Source organism: Rhincodon typus, chromosome 15 (assembly GCF_021869965.1).
Source record: "Rhincodon typus isolate 14 chromosome 15, sRhiTyp1.1, whole genome shotgun sequence".
NCBI lineage: Eukaryota > Metazoa > Chordata > Chondrichthyes > Orectolobiformes > Rhincodontidae > Rhincodon > Rhincodon typus.
Window position 1 is genome coordinate 27,873,651 of NC_063346.1, and position 23,819 is coordinate 27,897,469.

The 23,819-nt window shown below is 38.7% G+C and overlaps 1 long non-coding RNA gene across 1 annotated transcript in view; it reads right to left on the reverse strand.

Moving 5' to 3' along the window:
• LOC125485024 overlaps window positions 1-23,819 on the reverse strand; it is a 118,950-nt gene that overhangs the window by 21,199 nt on the left and 73,932 nt on the right. Inside the window, exon 2 of the long non-coding RNA XR_007263802.1 lies at window positions 20,715-20,808. This is a non-coding gene — a long non-coding RNA (uncharacterized LOC125485024). The remainder of the gene's footprint in view (window positions 1-20,714; window positions 20,809-23,819) is intronic.

Below are 23,819 nucleotides of genomic sequence, written 5' to 3' on the forward strand. Positions count from 1 at the left end.
AATGCTGGCCTAACTAGTGACACCTTTATCCCGTGAATGAATTAAAAAATGTAGTCAATTCAGGTTGGTGGATTGTATTAGTTGTATTTCTTTTTGCTAATTGAAAAGGAAAATCAATCACTTTTGAAAGGAGTTCCGAGCCAGCAGCAAGACACCGTAAGGTCAAGGTTAAACTGGCCTTTGACTTGAACCTCAGACCTTTAGGAAAGAAATTAAGCTGATCACTCCTTTGGGAATAATGCTACCATTCCAAAGGATACTTTTAAGTTAATTATTCCACAATAAGTTAAAAAAAAGTCCACCCCCTTTTAAATCACAATATGAACCAAAACATTATTGAGAAAAATGATTACAACTGTGACTTTGAAAGTCGAAGGTATCTTTACTTAAAACCTGAAGCTGGATTTTGTGGATCTCACTCACTGGTAAGATAACTGGTGGGAACCCCTGCAGAGTAGTGAGATTTGAAGAAATCAAGCTTCTCCTTAGTCTGCTCACCCACGGCTGAGTTACCAGGAAGAAGAATCACTCCTGCTCAAGGCTGTCAGCCAATCAGAGGGCACAGGAACATTGCACCCCACCCCCCCCCCACCAACAAACCAACCTAAGTGACAGCGGGAGGGAGCTGAGCAGTAGGCTTTGCAGAGTGGGAATCATAGCAACAGTTACAGAACAAAGGCAGAGTGGGGGTTACCTTTCAGCGGCCCCTTCCCTTCCTGATGCTGAAATTTTCAATGAGGCATTGTACCTGAAAACATCCCACCCCCTCCTTTGGAAGCTCTTGGCAAACACAACAAGGTTTGCTGGGCAATCTTCAGGAGGCATGGGAAGGCCATGTAATTCTGATTAGCAATTCACTATTGTTCTATAGGGAAGGAAAGTCAGTCTTCCTCACCCGGTCTGGTCTGTGTGTGACTCTGGATCCATAACAATGTGGTTAACTCTTAAATGCCCCCTGACTTATCATAGCAAGCCACTCAGTTGCATCTAATCACTACAAAGTCTGATGAAAGAAACTAAAGCTAGGTGGTCCACTTGGCATCAACCATAGCACTGAAATTTACAATAGTATGCGCGCACAGCCCTGTCAGCTTTATAGTGCCCTCCTCATCAACATCTGGAGACTTCTGCCAACATTGAAAGTGCTGCCCCACTGAAAAATCAATGGCATACTGCTGGGAGGAAGTTGCTCTTGGAGGCCTTGAAATAGTTTGTGTTGGAATGCAGCAAGACCTGGACAATATTCAGGCTTGTTCTGATAGGTGCCAAGGAACATTTGTGCCAGACAATGACCATTTCCAACAAGACACAATTTAACCATTTAATAGCACATCAAATGCCTGAACATTTAATTGCATTGGCATGCCTGAATTCCACCATCCACGTTTCCCCATCAATACCCTGAGGTGTTACAATTGACCAAAGCTAAACTGCCACATAAATACTGTAACTACAGAAGCAGGTCAGAAGCTGAGAATTCAGCAGTGAGTAACTCACCTGCTGAGATCTTAAAACCGATCCAACATCTACAAATCAGAGGTGTGATGGAATACTCTCTACTTGCTCTGATGAACGCAGTTCCAACAACACTCAAGAAGCTGGACACCATCCAGGACAAAGCAATCCATCTGATTGTCATCCCATATAACATCTTCAACATTCACTTGTTCCAGTACCATTGCACAGTTGCAACAGTATGTACCATTTACAAGATGCACTGCAAAAAACTCACCAAGTCACCTTAGACAGCACCTTCCAAATCCACAACCTCTACTATCTAGAAGAACAAGGGAACACCACCAAATGGCCACTATGTTCTTTCCAAGCCACACACCATCTTGACTTGGAGATATGTGATTGTCCTTTCACTGGATCAAAATCCAGGAGCTCACTCCCTTAGCTCCACATCAAATGGACTGGAGCAGTTCATGAATGTAGCTCACCACTACAGACAATGCCGATCATGTGAATGAATTAAAAAAAGACAATTCTAAACAAGCATTGGATTCTGGTGGGTTCAGCGATAATGAGCCAACTGACTTCCATTAATGAGCCTAATGACATCTCACTGGTAGTCAACAGGTATCCCACATCAGCCCCTTCCACCCTCCTACTTAATCAGGGAGGTTCTCCTTCTACCAGGAGATGGCCATTGGGCCTCGCCTGTGATTAGGTGTACCTGACCTCCATGGTTCCTGCCACAAATGTTACATTAACTCCAGGTCCTTAAATTACATTGCCAGACAAATATTAAGGTCTTATACAATAAAAGAAAATAAAGTAAAATAAATTTCCCACTAAAAGATACCATTTTCAGAATGCTACTTTATACACAACAAGAGCAATTTAAAAAACCAGTGCTCCATTCAAATGAAATCTTTCATTTCGATTTAATAGAAAAAAAATGTGAAAACACACAAAACTATCTAAACTAATCAATATGGAACAAAACCAGCTGTAGGTACATGCACTATAACAGGTTGGAGTCTTTTCCTCACGTTTCATTGGAATAAAAGCAAAGTGCTCTGAAAATGGTGTTACTTGTTTTCGTGGGTTCATTCTTACACCATCCACCACCATTGCCAACTGGTCTTAGAAATGGCTGGCATGTGTATCTGCTTGTTTCACTTAGATGCTTCATTAAGAAACTCAAATTTGGTCTTGCAAACTGCCTTGTGCCTCAAGCCAATTTTCAGATTCCAATGGTCAAAGTAGTGCTAATTCCCCAGCAGTAGGCATACAGCAGCCTAGCCAGTGATCCTTAAAGAACAGTTTCAGGCTGTTTACAAAAATGTTACACTTCTATTTTTACAAATTGCATTTGATGAGACAAGGGAACCCTGAAGGCTCGCCCTCTGGTCTCATCAAAATCACCTATTGCCAGTCTCTCAGTTACCCATCTTATGATTGCCTCCTACCTCAAGTTCCAACTCCTGGTTTGACTTGTTAAGAGGAATTATTGTATTTCTGAGGTTCCCTATCACTGAAGAGTTAATTGAATGCTCACCGTTTGCCCTTTAGATGCAAATGAGATCTGAGCCTCTCAACGATTTTGTCAGCATTATTATACTGTCCACTGCCAGCTCAGGGATCATCAGTGATTAACATTACATTTTAATTGGAGGAATTACGGAATGTGCTTGTGACCCAAAAAAAGTGATGCATACATTTTCAAGGCTTCACGTGCTCCTCTGAGGTATCCAGTTTTCATTCAGTACCTATTGCTGAACTTTTCCAAAGGATAAGTGAATAGATTTTCCCACAGACTTTTAAGAATGTTTGTGGTAAAACATTTTAACCAGATGGCTTTATATAAAAAAATTGTTGCAAATAGTTTCCAGATCAGCTGTCACTTTATACTTCAACTGTTGCTGTTTTTATTATAAACAAGTTTGTCTGCTTGTGTTGCTGTCAATGCCAAAGTGCTTACCCTTTCATAATCTAAAGTATCTTTCCTGCTTTTCTTTTCGATCACATCTGCCAAACAGATTTTCAGTATCTTTTCATAATTAGCTACAACACACAACAATGATAAATGTACAGGCAGCAAGTTCAGATGTTTTTAAGGCTAAAACAGCAAGAAATGTTCTGAATTTTGTGAAATGCTGTTGTAGTTCTGAAAATTGTGAAGATTATGAAGTCCAATTGTTGCAAACATTTTGTGCTTTAGCTTCTGTCAGCTTCTAGTGTCCGCACAAAACCATTAAAAAAATCTGTTTGTCAATTTCAAAGATTTTTGGTAAACTAGTTTTAATACTCCTCTGTACGTTCCTTTATCACCTTTTGTTGAAGAACAAATACATAATCAGCTGCCAAACTTTCTGATGTCACTCTTGATCCAACGCAAAAACAGAAAGGTTTAGATTATTCAACTGATGTCATTTTAATACCAGCACTGAAGTATTGATTGGAAAATTCAGCCTAAATAGTTTAATCTACATTCCAATTCCTTTAACTCTTCTTTTGGCAAACACCAAGCCTCTGCTCTGAAACTGACTGTCACATTCCAGTGATTCTTTTAAATACATTTTATTTTGAGGCTATAGTAAGAGGTTAGACCAACAGGGAAAACCTCAAAATGTGAAACTGTAGTTCAATTCCACAATTGTGCGTGAAGACACTGACTAAAGGTTTAGCAATGCCCTGTGGGCTGTGAAAAATTAGATGTGTTTTGCCAGGACACATGATCCAGCAGCAAGCACAGAGAGACAATGGCACAGGGCTGATAGCAGTTTAGTTGCTCAACTGCTCTCCATGTCAGAATCAGTGAGACAAGGAAGCAGTAAAGAGATCATATCCACAAAAAAGTATATATAATCGCACAGACTGAATAAGATAACAGTTTCAAAATTCACTGTTGTTACTTTATAATGAGAAAACAAATTGAAACTATATAAATCCGATTTAAGATTGTTTCAGTTTACTTGGGTCAGAATCGGGTCCGCGGGGTAGTGAGCTAACTGGCCATTGCCCTGTACACTAAGTTATTCAATGGGGCGAGTAAAAAGGAAGGTAGTGATAGCAGGTTACAGTAAAGTGAGGGAATTGGTACTGTTGTCTGCAGCAAACAACAAACATCCAGAAGGCTGTGTTGTCTGCCTGCTGCCTGGATTTGGGTATTTTTCCAGATGACTACTCCCGGCACCTTGTGATAGTTCCATCTCCACCACTATGTTGTACTGGGTAAAAGTTGTTTGAGGTCGTATGCTGTTATTAACCTTCTTTTGTCTGTCATTTGACTTGGATTTATCCCGTGGTTAGTACTAAAGGACACATCACATAAGGTCTCAATAGAAGATACATTGTTCTCAGATAACAAGATGGTTGACTGCATGAGTACCACTACAATGCTCAGGCTTAATTACTAGGACCTTTAGAAGTTGGTACAGATACGTTGCAGCCTTCCAAAAGCTGGAGTAGAAACCCTGTCTCCATTTACAAATGGTGTGTGACCTCAATAGAATGGGTGGAGCCATTTTAACATGAACACTGTCCCCTTCAGAACCATTACTTTATAAAACAGAAATTTCCTTTTGTGGCAGAATCTAGAACTAGGGGGCAACCCTTTTAAAACAGATTTGAGGAGATTTTCTTTCTCACAGAGGATCATGAATCTTTAGAAATGCTCGTCTTCAAAGGCATTGAAAGCAAATTCAATTAATATTTTTTAAGGCAAAGGTAGATAGATTCCTGTTAAGCAAGGGATGAATGGTTATCGGAGGTAGATGAGCATGTGCAGTTAATATTACAGTCAGATCTTGGATAATCTTATTGAATGTTGGAATAGGCCCAAAGAGCTGTATTGCCTACAGATGCTCTGAATTCGCATGTTCATATTTATGTTCACAAAATGATCTGATCAAACAGCCAGATCCATGGATTGTCATTCACTGCATAAAGCAACACATTACACCATGGAGGCCAGGTGAGCAACTGGTTAAAAAAATCCAAATCCAATAAAGTTGCAAGATGAACACATATGAACCACCAAACAACATGACACAATAACAGAATTTGTATTAATTCAAATTTTGGATCACTAAATAACCAGTTCGGGCATTCAGCAGAGTATAGCCCCATATTTTGTTCCATTCCACGTGAGGTGTTTGCATTTCTGTTTTTTTTGAGCATACGTGAGTAGCGATATAAATGTGACAATTTCAAAAGGTTTCCAGAATAGTAACTTATCAATAATTAAAAATAAATTTGAACATGTATTGGAACCACAGAAAAGCGTGGCAATATTTCATTATTTTGTTAAGAAATCATTCACAATTTGTTTCTGTTAATGATGTTAATTATTTGTGTTACTTCAGACATTTTTTCTTGTGTCCAATACAAAAAGCAGCCTCCATAGACAATCCCTGCACTCTATTGACTGAGCCAAATGTTGTGTGTACAGTATCTGCAATGGTACTTCCTCAGCAAACAACATACTTGCTTTTTGTTTATTGAATTAGTCATAGGATTTCCATTCTGCACTTTGTCACTTCAGGAAATGACTAATATCAGTCAATTCAGACAGCAAACTAACAACTAAACGAACAGCTGGAGTCATTCACAGAAGTAAGTCAATATTTGACATTATCAGTCAAAAGATCCACTTGAATTGAACAGAAGAACTTTTTTGTAAGTACGAATAAAGCAGAAAGTGGCAAAATCTTATGTACAGACATCAAGGATCAATTTTTTGGAAGACCTAAATCACATTTGCAAATCATTTTAGGGCAGCAGATTAAACAATCTGATTTGTGACAAATTGAAATGGTACCTTTGCTCTAGAGTTGGCTAACAATGTAAACTGTTCGCAGATTTGCTGATCACACTAGCTTTTATTCCTATACCGCCCACAGTCATTCACATACATTGGATGCATTTGTGTGTAAACCTCCTCCTACATTCCTGTTGTGGATCTAAGTTTTGCATTATGTGTACCATGGTAAATACATCTTTGTGGAAATCCAGAAAAAGGAACTGTTACAAATTTTCAAATGGTAATTTACTTCATTAGAAGTATAAAAAGGAAAAACAAAACAGAATACTACTTTGATCTTAAGGAACTTTACCATATAATAAATGTTAAGCTTCACCACAGGCTAAAGAAATAAATTTAAAATACTTGGCGCTTTTTATTCTTGCAGTTACTTGGCTATTTGGCTCTAAAACTGAGCAACAGCCCAGCAGATACAATGAACTTAAAGCATCACACAGGGGATAGGCATTATTTGCAAAGAACCACACCAAAAAAACACTTGGTTCCATATGGTTTTGTAAAATTGTGTCCAATAGCAGCCCTTTCGATCAGTAAATAAGATTTGTGAAGTCTAGCAACTTTCAGCACTCGCGGTCTCCAGAAAATGATCTTCCTTCTGTATTTTTATGTGTATCTTTAAATTATTACTGCATTGTAACAGGATTTCATTAAAATTCATCATTCTACTGGAAATAACAGTAACAGTTTCAAACACCACAGTGCAGCATATAAAAAGATTGTGCATTTTTCAAAATAACAAAAAAATTGGAAAAGAACAAAACATGGTCTGTTTTGAGGTAAAATTTCTATTCAGTGGCATAATTCCATCCAGCTTTCCTTAATTTCCTTCCACAGCTGTTCATCTCTAAGCATCTTTTCTTCCACTGGAGAGTTGACAAACTGGCCAGATGTATGACTTCCAATGCAAATAGGAATAGCAATTCATGACTGGACTAAGAACAAGGACAGTTCTGCAGTGTATAGCATTGTGTACCACACAGGAATCTAACCAAACTGATGCCCAAGAACTTGAAATATTTAGTATCATGATGCTGGTTCTGTGACCATTTAAACATGAAGAAAACATCATAACCATTCTGCAAAAACTCAAGCTGGTCTGATACATGTGTGGGAAAAAAGCAGAGTTAACGCTTTGAGTTTGTTCACTCTTCATCAGAACTTGAGTCACCAGACCTAAACTTGAACTCTGCTTTCTTCTTATTGATGCTGCCAGACCTGCTGAGTTTCTCCAGGAATTTCAGATTTTGTTTCAGATATCCAGCATCTGCAGTTATTTGCGTTATTCTAAATATTCTGGCGCTCACAAAGTGTTCTATTATGCAGCCCTCTTTGAAAGTCATCATAAATATTCAGAAACATCACAAGATTCCCCCAAACTGAACAAAAATGTCAAAAAGTCAAAGCACAATTCAACAACATGTAAAGATGCTTGACTGCTGGTTAACCCTCATTTCTTTGTATTTGGACTTTATCTGATGTCAGTGGTAATCAAATGCTGTGAGTGTAATAGAACCCCTCCATTAAGAGGCAGACTGTATGGCCAAGCAGGCCATTCTTAGCTCAGTCTCCAACCACAGAGCAGTCAGCTTTCAGTATATCTATCCTACATTGGTAGCAAGAGAGATATAAAGATTAAGAAGGTAGATCTCTCAGAATAAGTACAAGTGTGTGGTTTTTTGTGTTTGGTTTATTTTTGGGGGCAGTTTAGTGGAGAATTTGGTCTTTTGCACTTTGGTATTGGAGCTCAACTGCAGTTGGCTCTTTTCCTTGCAGTGAGTTTTCCATGTCCATCTAGGAAAACAAAGAAATATGAGCTGCAAAGCAACTAAGACCCAAACCTGGGGTGCCTAACACTGTTCAACTTCACTGACAGTGAAGTAGATACACTCATGAACCTAGCCATATTCTAGGGTACAGTCTGCTCAGAGCAGGATGAGTCCGAGTTAACATTTCAGTTTCGGTGACCCTTTCTCAGAACGAGGGAAGTTCTGAGGAAGGGTCACTGGACCCTAAATGTTAACTCTGAGTTTTCTTCACAGATGCTGCCAAACCCGCTGAGCTTTTCCAGCAACTTCTGTTTTTGTTCCTGGTTTACAGCATCTGCAGTTCTTTCGGTTTTTATTCAGATAGTGCCCTGAGATCAGGAGCGTGAAGAAAGGAGGTGGTTTGATGTCATTACAGCCTGATATGTTAAGAATAATTAAATTCTTATATGTTGAGCTGTTTGGCAATCTTCATGTCCAGCCTGTCCTTTATCATAGAGATCCTTGATGTCAGTACACAACACTGGACAAAATGCTGACTTTGGATTTGCTGACAAAGGCTGCCAGGTCCCTTAGATGAATGAACTCCCAAAAGTGATAGCTTATGTGCAGAATAGTATTGCATTGGGTGGGATCCCAACCTGCAGGAAGTGAGTGAGTCTATATTTCTGGCTGGCAGCATGTCTGAACCTATGAAGGAAGGTATCATCACCCTCATCTACAAACAGTAAAGGGAGTGGATGGAAATGCAAAATTGGCAGAAGATTCTGCTGTTTAATGTGAACTAAAAATTCTTTCCAAGGACCATCATCAATTAAGTAAAGCTCTGGAGTTGGTGATCCATGTCCATACCTGTGCTGTATTTGGCTCTGGTAGCCTTGTGCCATTCAGGGATCCAGCTATGTGCAGGACAGGGGATTGGACGCTTACACAACTACATGATATGTGTCTCCAAAATGGGGTTTCAGGAACTAATCTTAATTGGATTCAACTGTTCTACACAAACATCAGTAGCTCAGTTTCAATCAATAGATGAGAATTGTTATGTTGGTGCTTTCTTTAGAACCAGAAAATACATACCAGTTAGACAAATGGCAAATCTGAACAGGAACACTTTATAGATAGTGCTCACACCTCCACAGCTGGTTCTAGACTGAACCGAAGCTCTCCAATACGGGTTTGAAAACTACAAAGGATAAGAGAGAAATCTGGCATGACCATCCCATTTTCTGAAACACTGTCTATCAATCACCGTACTGATCTAAAGTCTAGGAGACACTACAGCAGTGCAAAGATGGGCCACTGCTCAATACAGACACTATGGATACTGCAAAGATGTGTGCAGTTAATTTCTTCTGCTCTTTTCTTATAAAATCGTAGGTTTCACTTGTTATAAACATATTTGTCACACAACAAATAATGAATCCAAACATAGAGGGTTTTACATAGAGGGATTTACAAAGAGGTTTCCAGAAACAATCGGGTCAATCTTAACCCTGTCTAGTTAGTAAAGACCATGGAGTCTCAAATAGACACAAGTAATTATCCGAGACAACAAGGTGTAGAGCTGGATGAACATAACAGGCCAAGCAGCATCAGAGGAGCAGGAAAGCTGACGTTTTGGGTCTAGACCCTTCTTCAGAAAAGTAATTATCCATTAACATTCTGTTGTTTTAACTTGATCTTCAATTTTAACCTGGTCTTCCTACTCACACTGAAAACTGACAGGGTCTACCTTCAAATATGTACATCAGATTCTTATTACATCATTGGAGCACAACTATTGTTTTAAATGGAGGACAGGACAGGAGTGTTCCTCTAGGCTTCACAAAGAACTCAAAGACTGTAATGTCCTAGGCTTCCAACCAACCCAATCCCAAAGTCCTGCAGAAACTACCACCCCACATCCTCAACAATTTACCAGAGTGGTAGAAACTGTTCTTCAGCCCTGACAGCAACTTCTTGGTGCTCCACATATGATTCCCCACCCAAAAATGTTGGGTCTCTTAAGGTGTGCAACTAATTGGAAAAACATTGTTAGAATATCCACTGAGAATTTATGCTAATCAGCTATTGAAGATCTTGAAACAAATGAGTGCCATATTTTGGTGTGACAAAGATCACTGGATGCGAAACATGAACTCTGTTTTTCTCTCCACAAATGTTGCCAGACCTGTTGAGTTTCTCCAGGACTTTCTGTTTTGTTCCAGGACAAAGAACCTCCCTTGATTGGTACCCATTCTTCACCTTCAATATTTACTGTCTTCACAAATGCAGCAAGTCACAGAGGCTTCTTTGTCAGCATCTTCCAAACTTATGACTTCTATACAGGGCCATGAAGGATAAAGACAGCACTTATTTGGAAATGTCACCATATACAAGCTTCCATCCAATCCACACACCGTCCTGACTTGGAGCTACATTGCTGTTGCTGGGTTAAAATCTTGCTAACAGCACACTGAGTGAACCTACAGCAAATGGACTGTGGTGGTTCAAGAAGGCAAGTCATCACTTAAGGACAATAAGGATAGGTAATAAATGTTGGCCTTGCCAGCAACCCCATAATAAACCTGATTCTGTTCAAATTACCATAATCCCTCAATCACTTCTAGCAACTTCTAATAACCAGCTCCGATACGTAACACTCATGTGCTTCATCTCTTCCACACATAGTCAGTATTGTTCTGAGCATAACCCAGATTCCATGGCTTGCATAGACTGCCAGTCACATCAGTCAGATAGATTTACAACACTCACAGACACATTTCCTCCCTTTTTGCTAGCCAACAGGAGTAGGAACAAACCAGGAGCAGACAGGTATGCCAACAAACCCTAACCCCTATAAAGAATATGATGTTCGCCATTATTGGGATGGCCATTGTCACTGGCTATGCCCTCAGCAAAGCTAAAACATCTGGTAATGTTAGTATTCTCATTAGTGATCCTCCCCCATATTCTCCCTATTCCACACATCCTGATTTAAAAGCTCCATGTGGTGTCAGCACGGACACTTTCCCCAACTACAAACAAACCCTCATGCATTTTTCCTTTCAGGTAATCAACAAGTGCCATGTGACCAATTAGTGGAGCAATCCAAAAGACAGAATTAATGAGCACATAGTGCCATCACTTGATTTCATACTCACAGCCACCAACTCAGATACTGTGTACATATGAGAAGACAAATTGGAGTTGGAATCAGTAGATGATAAGACAAGAAGGACGAACCATTGCAAACAACATGTGGCAAGAATAGCCTAGGTGCCACTCCTCAGAGGGTAAGGTCATACATGGAAGCCGATTCAAACAAAGACTTTGATGGAGTGGCCAACAGAGTACATTGTTTTATTCATTCATGGGATGTTGGCATCACTGACCAGGCCAGCATTTGGGTCTGGAGTCACATGTAGGCCAGACCAGGTAAGGACAGCAGTTCCCTTTGCGAAAAGATTTGAGTAAACTAGATAGATTTTTCCCGACAATCGACAATGGCTTCATGGTTATCATTAGACTCTGAATTCCAGATATTTATTGAATTCAAACTCTGCCATCTGCCATAGCATGGTTTGAACCTGGTCTCCAGAACATGATCAGGTTCTCTGGATTAATAGTCTAATACCACTAGGCCATCACCTCCCCTTACTTATGGTGCATGTGCAACAAAATTCTTAATGCACTGGTACAGGGCCACAGTGCAGTATTTGAAGGTTGATGTTTCAGTTTCCATCGCAGCAGAAGAAACCACTACACAATATTTATATGCTGCAGTGTGGAAACTCACATCTGCTATCATGGTTGTGGGTTGCATTGTGCAAAGGGACTTACAGGGTAGCATAGCAGCCCAGAAATTTGTTCTCTCAACAGGTTACTAGGATTGCTCAGCTACTGATCCAGGGAAATGCTGCCATGGACCACAAACTCTCTCAGGATGACAACATTGATCTTTCTATCACAGCAACACTGCAACTTGGCAGCATCTGTGAAGAAAAATATCAGAGTTAATGTTTCAGGTTCGGTGAACCTTCCTCAGCCATCTTCATAGATGCTGCCCAGACCTGCTGAGCTTTGAGCAACTTCTGTTCTTGTTCCTGATTTACAGCATCCACAGTTCTTTCAGGTTTTAAAGAGGGAAGTGGATAGTTTTACTTAACAAGGATAACATCAAGGCATGGTAAAAAAAAAGAGATGCAGCATGACAAAAATAATATCTATATGGATAGAAACAATAAATGATCAATCTTTTTAATAGGCATATTCTTTGGAAGTAAAAGAAAAATATAATAATGACTAGTGAGCTTGGATTTCAAAATGGTAAGACTTGCTTGACTAAATCTCTTGACCTGAATCTTCTGCGCAGCAGCAATGATGAGTGAATTGCTATGGCATTTGGAGATTCTCCTGACCCCAGGTTTCTGTACTTTCTTCCAGCATCTTCTGATCCCAGCTTTTAAAGTAATGCACAGCACAGCTTTTCTTGGGAAAAATTCCAATGAAGAAGAGTAGAGTTGGGGGAGGTCAAAATAAATCCCTTCTCACAGCACTAGTTGCCATATAAGTTTAAAAATGCAGGGCTGAACTTTATAGGAGTTTGGGTTGTGTGGCAGAATCGGGCAACGAGTAAGTGAGGTCCACCTTGAAGTTGGGAGCAACTCATGGCACTTTCCATGCTTTTCACAAGTGTCCTGATGAGATCCTTATTAGGCAGATGGTTTTTAATAAGGATCAGTGCTGGGACCACAGCTGTTCAGAATTTACATTAGGGATTTGAACTTTAGAATAACATAAAGGCTGCTAAATTTGCAGATGACATAAAAGCTTAGTGTGTGTGTTACTAGAATAGTCAATACTGAGAAACACTGTAACAAATTACAGGTGGAGTTTGCAAAAATGGTCAAAATTGTGTCAAATATCATTTAACACACATGTAACGCGGTGAGATAGTACATTGGTGGGAAGAATTGGTCGATCAGTTAACTGTGAACCAAGGTTGAGTAGAGGACAATGAAGTCTTGAAGTACAAAACATTGATTACTAAAAGTTGGATCACAAGTTAGCAAGACCATAATAAAGTGCATACCAAACTCTAGGCTTTACAGCAAGAGGGATAGAATTGACAAATCTAGAAATCATGCTACACCCAAACTGAACCTTGGTTAGACCACACTTAAGAGTGCAGGTCTGGTCACCATATTATAGCAATGAGACAGGCATTGGAGAGAGTGCAGAGAAGAATTACAGGGACGATACAAGTAACGTGGGTAAACATATCAAGAAAGAATTGACAGTCTGTATTTGCTTCTCTCTTAAAAAAAGGCTGACATGTGACCTATAAATAATCTTTAAAATTGCAAAATGCTTTTTTGTAGTGGATCTCGACAAATTATTTCCACTTATCATGAAGGAAATAACTAGAAGCCATTAATATAATATAATCACGAACAAATTCAAAAGAGAATTCAAAAGAAACCTCCTTATCAGAAGCATTGTGAGAAAATGAAATACGTTCAACAACACAATGTGGCTGAAATGAATAGTATATACGTACTGGTATGAATTGGAATAGAAAGGCTAGGCTTGCCTATGAGGGAGAAGGAAATAGAGGTTATGTGCTAGATTTAGATGGGATAGAGGGAGCATACCATCCCATATATTTCTGCAAATTGTACAAAAGCATACTTGAATATGTAATAGACATGATTTAATTTTATAAATTCAGTTTGGAACTTTTAGCTTTTGATGACTGTTTTTCTATTGTGATCAAGTGGATGTTGTGATTATCAGCGAGAATGGGAAAGTGAGGTATGCGGTTGTGTTTCATGGGATGGCACTTGGAAGAATTCTTCAAGCGTAAGTTAGACAGAAAGAGACTGGCTAAGCTTCTTCCATCCTTCCCGTTCCTCCTCATGCTTCTCATCCTTAATGTTCATCCTATAGATGGTGACCCTCACGATAATCCAATTATCACGCCACCAAAACACTTGACAGCTTGTCTTCCAAAGTGCCTGCTACTTCACCAAGCAGAAAATCCTTGGGTGTGCAGCCATTTCACATTCTGTGAATGGATTCAAGTCTCTGCTTCATGACTGCTAATATATCTGGGAGATTTGCCTTTAAACAGACTGCCACAATCATGATTTTGTCATTTCATGCTATACCTAGAAATGTGCCACAAATAAACAAGACAGAAGATACTGAACTTCCTTTCTTATGGACGGAAATTATCAATTGTAACCTGTATATCAGTTGTTGAGAGCATGACATTAATCACCCGTATTGAAACTAAGCTACAAAGATTCCTGATTTGGTCTCTCTTGTGCCTGTAACTATTCTTCCTCACTATAAAAAATTAAGAAAATGGGTTATTGTGGTATGTGTTGGCAGAAGGATGCTGCAACTATTTTTCCTTCCTTAGTTGGATCTGAGGCCCTCTTTGGTTTACAGTGTTAAAATGAGAACTTCTAGTAGGTCTCAACAGAAAGCAACTCTTATCATTAAAAAGTATTTTGTTGTATGATAGCAATTAGTTACAACTTACAATAGCTAGTTAAACATTGTTACCAAGACTTTTGGCAAACGTAGATGATACCTCTATCCCCTTCAAGATCCAGAGTCATACTCCCAAATTTCCACCCAAGATATTACTACATCATGTGATTAGATGGAGGTTAGCGCACTCTCAACATGAACTCTTTCAGAACCATTACCTTGTACTACATCTCTCTCCCAGGTTTATTTTCCCATTGTTAACATTTGCACATTCATGTACATAATTACATTAAACACAGTTCCATCTCTCCTGCAAGTTTTTGAATTCACAAATTCAAGTGATTGGAGGTTTTACAGTTCTTCCAGAGCACAATTTCCTTGGATTTGAAAGATTGGAAGGTCCTTGGCTTTAGGACTGTTGACTTTGATTCTGATCTTGACTTTTTGTGGTCTGTAAACTGTTGCTCTACTGGATCACTTGGACATCCTTTGCAAAGATGCTACTCCTGTTAATCCAGCAGTTCGCCCATTTACTCCTTTCGTGGGTCTGTTAATCTCCTGAATATCTTCCGCAGAGTAACTCTTCCTGGCTGAATTAGTTGCCCATTATGCCATCTGGGAGATCCTTAACCTCAGGAATTTCTACTAGTTGTCCCTTTACAAGTTGGATGACAACAGTTTGTTCTTGGACGAGTTGTTTAACGACTGGCACCTCTTGGAATAAACTTGGAATAACTTGATTTCTCTTGACTGTTTTGCTGCTGCTTCAAACGAGTGAAACAGCTGCTACCTCAAGGATATTGTGGACAAGATAAAAGTGCAAGCTCAAACGTGAGAAGAGCTGATTGTAAATCATGTACAAAACCCTATTTAGGCCCCACTTGGAGTACTACGAACAGATCTGGACACCACACCTTAGGAAGGATACATCGCCCTTGGAGGAAGTACAATGTAGGTTTAAACGATTTCAGGGGTTAGGTTATGAGGAAACATTATTCAAATTGGGACTGTTTTCTCTGCACTTTAGAAGGTCAAGTGGTGATCTGGTAAAAATCTTCAATACATTAACAGGAAAAGATAGGGTTGATGAAGAAAAACTATTTCTAGAACTAACCGGCATAGTCCAATAATGAGGGCCAGACCATTCAGGAGAGGTGTTAGGAAGCACTTCAACAGACAAAGAGGGTGGTAGAAATTTGGAACTCTCTTTCACAAATGGCAGATGATGCTAGATCCATTTTTAGTTTCAAATCTGAGATAGATAAGTTTTTGTTAAGCAACGATATTAACGGATATGGACTAGAAGCGGCTATTTGTAGTTAGGCCACAGGTCAGCCATGATCTTGTTGAAAGGTAGTTAGGGCTCGAGGGGCTGAACAGCCTACTCCTGTTCCTATATATATATTCTCAATTCTTTTACACTCTGTGCTACAGAGTGTTTGTAAAATACTATTCATCTTGAGACTAAAGCCTTACGCTACCTGGATCATATAACTTTATCTCTGCTGCTGTAACCTTTGTTCTTTTGCCATGATATTTAAACTGATAAGACAGTGACATTGGCTCCTGTATAATGCTTCAAATGAATGAGATATCCATTGATGTAAATGGGTTGTCACACTTGAGTCATGTGGATCACAAATTTACCCTAGGAATGCACTTGGTATCTTTTCTGACACTGGTGTTTCTATCTCATTATCACCGATTTATGATTAGGCAGTTGACTCTTTGCTGCTCTGAAACCATATTTTACTACTTTCCATCCTCTGAAAGTGACCAGTAGTTTTACAGGTGGAGCATTCTTTTGCAATAGTTGGGCACTGCCTATACATGAGAGGCTTAGATCTACAATTTGCCCCACTTTTTGTTGGTTTATAATGTGTTTCTTTGGAGTATTCATACCTTATAAAGTAGGTAGTTTCTGTTGTTCTCCCATGATAAGGTTGACATTCACCTCAGGATTTGTCTGTGAATGTTCCTGATTACTGCTTTCAAGAAAATCTGAATACCTTTCCAATCCAAAGAAAATTTGACTTTGGAGAAAGCATCTCCATATCTTAAGAATTGTTTTTTCCCAGATGTCCAATCCTGTTTCCTACTTGTACCATTTCTGTTATTAAATATTGTTCGTAGTATTGTTTCCCCTGCCATGTCTTCCAATGTGATTATTTGCTCTTCTTAATTTACAGCTTTTAAATTCTGCAACATCATATTTGTTGAAAATTTTTATTTTTGTAAACAAAAATACTGTTATATTTTCCTGCCTTTGCAGTTTTTAAACTGTGCAGTATAGCTAATTATTTTCCTTTATTCAATGCTTTCAATTCTGTTACATTGATATGCTATACAGTCAGTTTTGTTATAGCGGGTGTTCCATCAATGCAAATTGGGGAACATTATTTCTAAAACGCAAACTTGTGTTGGCTATAACGCGATTTTATCGGTGCGTGGAGGAGTGTGCATCAACATCACATGATCGTTTCATAGGCTTTGTCATGAATATTTATAATGTCAGCACTGAAAGAGTCTCCGTGCCAGCATCGCGTGATCATTTTGCAGGCTTTGTGGTGAAGTGCTTTCTGTGAGAGATACTGTACAACCTCTTCCCCCATCGAGTCACCTTGACATTTTTCAAGGTAAAGTATTAAATTTACTTTTATTTCAACATAAGATATGAATTAAACATTTATTCAAATTGTGCTATCCTTTGTGTTAGGCTTTTGGGTGATTTTTGAGCGATTTTGAGTGTTGTTTTGGTGGACTGCTCCTATACCACTTTTTCTGTAGGCCCCACTATTTCTATAGTGCGATTTTCTATAAAGCAATGTTGCACAGGAACACAACTATTACGTTGCAGCAGAACTAACTGCATGGCTTTACTGTTTACTGGGTGTTTTGTGATCAAAATGGTGGTCTTCTGACTTCTGCAGACAAAATGGAGGTTTTCTATTTTTCCCTGGGCAAAATAGATGTTTTCTACCTTTCATGGCCTAATACACAATGTATATCCTTTTTTGTGAGATCAAAGTATTTCCTCTTGCCCAACAAGGATTTTTAACTTTACTCGTGGTACTTCGATGCATATGCTTCCTAGCCAAACCTCAACCTGGGAATGCTCCTAAAGATGTTTGTTTCCTAATGAAATCTGTAACTGCCATGTCTGACTAGTCTAAGCTTTCTCTAGGCCACACTGCTTTTACTGTGCAGGTCTGAAGTAAATTCTTTTGCTTGGGAGTTCTGTATCTCCCTTGTTGGTCTTTCCCAGAGTTCCTGCTGACTGCTTATTTGTTCAAGTACTTGCAGCTACTGACTGTGTGAATAATTGTTAAAGTAGTGAAGTCTTTAAAGCTGTAAATTCATTTGGTTTTCTGGAACTTTTTTTCTCCTGAGTCCAATGCATATTTTTTTATCTTTGTACCTTGCTTAAAGAAACAACAGCCACCACTGATCACCTTGTGATATTTGTGGATAGAAGGATGCTGCCACAAATCTTCTTTCTTTGGCTGAGTTTAAGGGCCTATTTGGTTTACATTGGCAGAGGAATTATCACTAGTGAGTAGTAGCACAAGGATGCTCTTTCTGAACAGGATATAGTTTATTTAACAACTAGGTACAAGTTACATTAACTAGTTAGGCATCATTGCCAGAGCTATTAGGAGACACAGATGACAAAACTGTCCTCCTCATTGGGAAACCGAGAGGAATGTGCAGTAGTTCAACGTTGCTGTGAAGCAGTCTAGGAGGAGTTTATAGGATGTAAACTGGGAAACCAGATCTGAGTGAAAAGGCAGTGACAGTTGGAGATAAAAAGAAAACAATGGCAGACAACCCCTTCAACCTATTTCTAACTATCAGATTTGAAGTGTGAATCACGGGAAAAAACAGGTAGGTGTTAGCTGGGCATTTCAGTGTACTGAGCATCGAGAATTCTTTACTCCAGGGAGTTGTAGAGGTTAGATCACTGAAAGTATCTAAATAGAAAGTAGATTGATTTTTGAAATATTGAGAAGTTGAGGGTTATGATGAGCTGAGATGAAAGAAGAGTTGACGCCTGGGCAGATCATCCAGGACTTTGTGTAATGTTAGGCAGGCTTGAGGAACTGAATGACCTACTCTGCTCCTTTTTCTTATGTTCACAATCCAGAGCTCATCTTCCAATTTCCCCATCAAAGACTGTATGACATCAACACAATACGGTCTCCAACAGTAACTATTTAAGAAACAATGGCTTACGGAAAACCCACAGTGGCGGATGAACAGGGGTTCTTTTCAGTTGTCAAATTTCTGTTCAACTATATGAAGTTAAGAGAATCCTTTTCCTGAAGCACTGTGTACCAAAATGACAACAATGGCATCAATCTACATGCAATGTTGATTGGCATCATGGCGCACCCCTTCTGTATGCATAAACAACTATTTAGTACATTGTCAGCACGAATGCACAACTTGATGCAACTCACCCCTTAAGTAGCTAATCAACAGGCACTAATAATCCCAATTTTGCACTTCTTTACAAGCTACAGCCTGCTCGAGCTATAGTAAAGCATTGCGCAGTAAATAAACTAACAGTACACAGGGCTCACTTGGTCTTTATGCATTGTATGGTTCTCACTCCACAAAGTTCATTCTAAACAGATAACAATTTGCAACTCAAAGTCTATTCATCAGGAACAACACATTTATAGAACAGCCATGATGAGTCTCAGTCTTGGCCTATGAATTCAATAAATAAATCACTTTGAGGCAGTAACAATAATTAACTGCAGAAGAAATGTTAAATGGTTGGTGTATTTGCATAACTTGATTGTCATAGACTTCCACCCGCATTTAACACCTCAAGGAGTTGTGATGATGATGAAAGGAACATAATGGATACAGATTTTCCCACTCCAACATAGTTTGCTAATAAGAGAATAATATACATTTAATGGGAATGTGTGAGTATTATAAAGTATTACAAAATGTGAGGTCTGCTTTACCACAGCACACAATGAATCTTGAAGTCTATTGAAGAGGCAATAATTAGTTATGACAGGCTCTCAGTTCAGCTAATTAAACAGTTCGACTCTGGAAGAGACGCCAGGACAGCTCTAGGTATAGTCTGCATGTTAATCTAGACCAAGGATTTCTTATTGAGCACACTAGCACATAAACCCTAAATCTGACCAGGCATGTCTAGCGTTATACCTTTTCTCAAAGCAAATACTTACCTATAAAAATAAGAAAGTCAAAGTCAATCAATCATACCTTAGCTGTCACCACCTATTCTTTTAAGGGCTCAGAATTTAAATTCAAACTCAAAAAGGCAAAGAGAAATTAAGCAGAAACTTGTGTAGCTCAGTAATATAAACACATCTATTTAATAGTCAATAAGAAATGTCAATAAGAACCACAAACAAAACTGTTTCAAAAATCAACAATATCCACCATGGAGGACACCATGATTGATTTTAATTTCCAGTTTAAACAAACTGATTAGTCCAAAATGATAAATTTCTGATCACTATTAATGGGGCATTAACAACCTCTGAATTGAGATCTTTATTATCTCCTCCTACAGTCAGAGTATCAAGAGAAATAAAAACCTAGGAACAAACTAAACTCTGCAGAGCCACCATTCTACTGACTAGACCAAAAAAACTGGAGCACTGTAGATATTTACAATCTGGAATGCCATGATCATGCCATCTTGATGTACTTAATGCACAGCAGCCTTGCCAATCAGGAGTTTAATATTTAGTCTATATTGGCTAGCACATGGAATATATTGAAAGTTCTTCATTGCAGTACGAAAATGCACTACGCTGAATGAAAATGACAGCAGTCATATTAAAGATGAACTGTGCAGCAGCTGAATAAAGCTTTTTTGTCCTTTTCTGTTAAAAAAGGACAAACAATTCTGCTACTATAAACCTGCAGGAAGGATGAAGATGATGGGGATATCTCAACATTATCACAAAGACACCAGAATGTGGCATGACATCACAAATGAAAAAAACAGAAATATTTCAAATCTTTTCCATTAAGTAATTTCATTCTTTTCCCCCAAAGCAAAAAGAAGCTGCCAAGTTTAACTAAACTGTTTGCAGCCGAACAAGCTCTAAGGATTTATAGACCATGCTGTTGCACTTTTAAGATGTTTCCTGTTCAGTGCAATCAGTAGTTAAAAACTTAAAAAGCAACGCACTTACCTCACTGTTAGCCGGCTGGATGTGAGAGATGCATTTCTATGTTGGGAATGTAATGAACTAACAGGACTCCTGCCCTCCACAGCCTTTCAGCAGTCTGTGAAAAAGAAGTCTACATTAGTGACCACAACCACAAGAATGAAGCTCACGCCCCCCAGCCTCTGTAGCCAGTAGCACAGGATTTTGCATGGAAGTGGAAGCCAAGCAAAGACAACTTGATTTATCTGCCTGAAATCCAGCCCGAATCTTGGCAACAAACTGACAAAAGACTTGCTGCCTATTTTAAATGGATACTAATGCCAAGTACCAACAGTGCTGCTTTAATTAACTCTCTAGGGAAGGTTTTAAATTAGAAAATGTCAAATAATATGTGATTAAGCAGGGATATGAAATGACAAGGTTCTAGTTTTGATTGAAAGAGGAAACAGATCAGATTTGAGGCAACCTCAGCACCATGTTTATTCCAGCTTCAAACAAATTGTTTATGCTTATTTTGTTCCTGCCAATTGGCAGTGTGAGAACAGTATGCTCCTCTTTACATGACAATACCATTCATTCAATAAGCAGCATTTTGTCAACGTGTTCTAATAATCCAACCACTATGACTTGAAGTAATATTGGAAAAAGACATAAATTATTATATAGCAAAAAGTCAGAGAATCATTTAGATTGTTAGCCACTGTTCCAGACATGTCAACAAGCTCAACTCTGATGTTGGCTCACTTACTCAACTTAAAACAATAATTACACTTTTAAAGGATATTTTTTCTAAACATCTGAATGGAGTAACAACAAGCAAACTTAACGACACTTGGATCATTAGCAGCAGGCATCAAAATTAGTTAAGTTTTAAAAAACTGTTGGTAAGAGGCACAAATGTGGACAACCATCATCATTAGCTGATTAAGAAGCTGGCATCTTTATACATTACACATTTTTGCAGTACTGCCTGCCAGAATACTAATTAGAACATAGAATGCCATCCAGCTGGCCTAGGAATTAGGCAGCATTTTGTTCAAAGCTGGTTAAATCAGGAGGCAATTAATAATTTTTCAATTTAAATATACAACACACCTTCCAAATTCATATTTGAACAACTGTTTGGGTGTGAACTTACACTCAGCGCAAATGAAATTGGTGATATTCCAGCCACAAAGAAATGTCATTAAAGCATTTCCTGAAAAGAAGGATTGTTCAAAATATCTAACTCATGGGACTGATATATCCTAGTTCCCAGCGTGTCTCATGTATTCAGATAGATAAAATATCATTTACTTGTGACTTCCGTTGTGTGCTTCTCCATGAATAATCAACACAAACAGATGCCCAAATAAGGCTACATATTAGCTTTGGAGCCAGTATCGATTCAGCAACTTTCCAATGTTTACTCAGCACTTAGCATGAGATTAAGAGAAAGGTATTTGCCAAGTAGGACACGGCCAATCTGTGCTGAAGGAGCAGAATCGGTGAACTACCAATTTCCAAATGGAGGTTAATATGCAGGCATTTGTTGTTATGTCTCAAAGGTACTCAAGTCTGGTATACAATGACTGTCTCATTCCTGAAATCTCTCACAATAGAAAAGAAACCAAATGAACAGATTCACTTTTTAAAACTTCAGGTAGCCAGTGTAAATCCTATTTTAACAAACAGAAAGAATTTCAAAAAAATTGCAATGTACAACCAAATATGTAATACCATCTGAAAACAGGATTTTAAGAAAGGAGAGGAAAACATACTTTCTTTAAAAGACCAACTAGAAATATTTTCTGCCTTCTGCTAAATCGAACACTTGAGACATAATCATCCATTAGCAGCATATTTGTCCCACTGGAAACACTGTCTGCAGACTGCTGTGGCTTCAATAGCCAAAATGGCCTTTGAATTACTGAGCTGCTCACTCAGGGAATCCTGGTAATGAAAGAAAAACAGAAGAGCTTGCAAGTGTAAGCCTGGGGTGTGGTAATTCAAGAAGTCAAAGCTTTGGGCAATGAATAAAGTCTTTCAGTACAGCCCAGTAAAGGCAGGAACATACAAGAATTCCAGGTCTACCCTCTGGGGTAGGCATTGGACAGATGAAGAAAGACCTAAATGTCAACTTTCCTTACTTTTTGGTAAAGTTCATTAACAGAATTTAATTTATGCTACAACAGTGAACCAAAGACAGTTTTTAATATCACTTATTTGAAGATAATAATGAATCTACACGAAAATTCAAGCCTCAACATAGTTTACAGGATGACTAAAGTTAGTGGAAACTTACAACTAAACAAAGCACTGGAAAAACTGAGCAATGCTTAAGAAGTGGTGCATTATCCTTCTATCATGCATTTACTGGCCACTTGCCTTACTGTTAATTTTAATACCTTCTTTCATTAACTTTAGTTCTTGCTCTCTCTATGGCAGGAGTTGATGATATGAATAGGTGTATCACCACTGCAGTGAGGGAACAAAACAGATCGAGACTCAAAATCTCAATCAGAAACCTATCACAGCATGATACTTAGAAACCAGTGAATTCCTACATTAATTTGCTTTGACACTCTCCAAGGTAACTAGGCAATAAAAACTCGTACCCCTTTTCTACTCTTTAAGCCCTGCTAGTCTGTAAAGAGCATAAATGGAAGACATAAGATGGTTGAAGTGCTATTAAAATTAAGAAATAGAAAGTATAATGAGATAAATAAATATTTGAGAGACAACAAGAATGTGTGAATGGCAGGCATGTTTTAGCTGCTTAAGCCCGAAGTTTTAGAATTCTCTCCCTGAACCTCTCGACCTCTCTGCTTCTTTAGGACATTCCTTAAACAATATCACTTTGACCGAGATTTTGGGCATCCATCCCAAAATTTTCTATTGTGACTTTTATTTCATAATGCTCCTTTGACGGATCTTCGTCCATCTTATTTTGTTTGTTAAAGATGCCACAAAAATAAAGTTTGTTGAAAAGAGGTAAGTGAGGGGAGACTCAGACAGATCCGTACATAGGCAGAGATAGTAGGAACTGCAGATGCTGGAGAATCTGAGATAACAAGGTGTAGAGCTGGATGAACACAGCAGGCCAAGCAGCATCATAGGAGCAGGAAGGCTGACGTTTCGGGCCTAGAC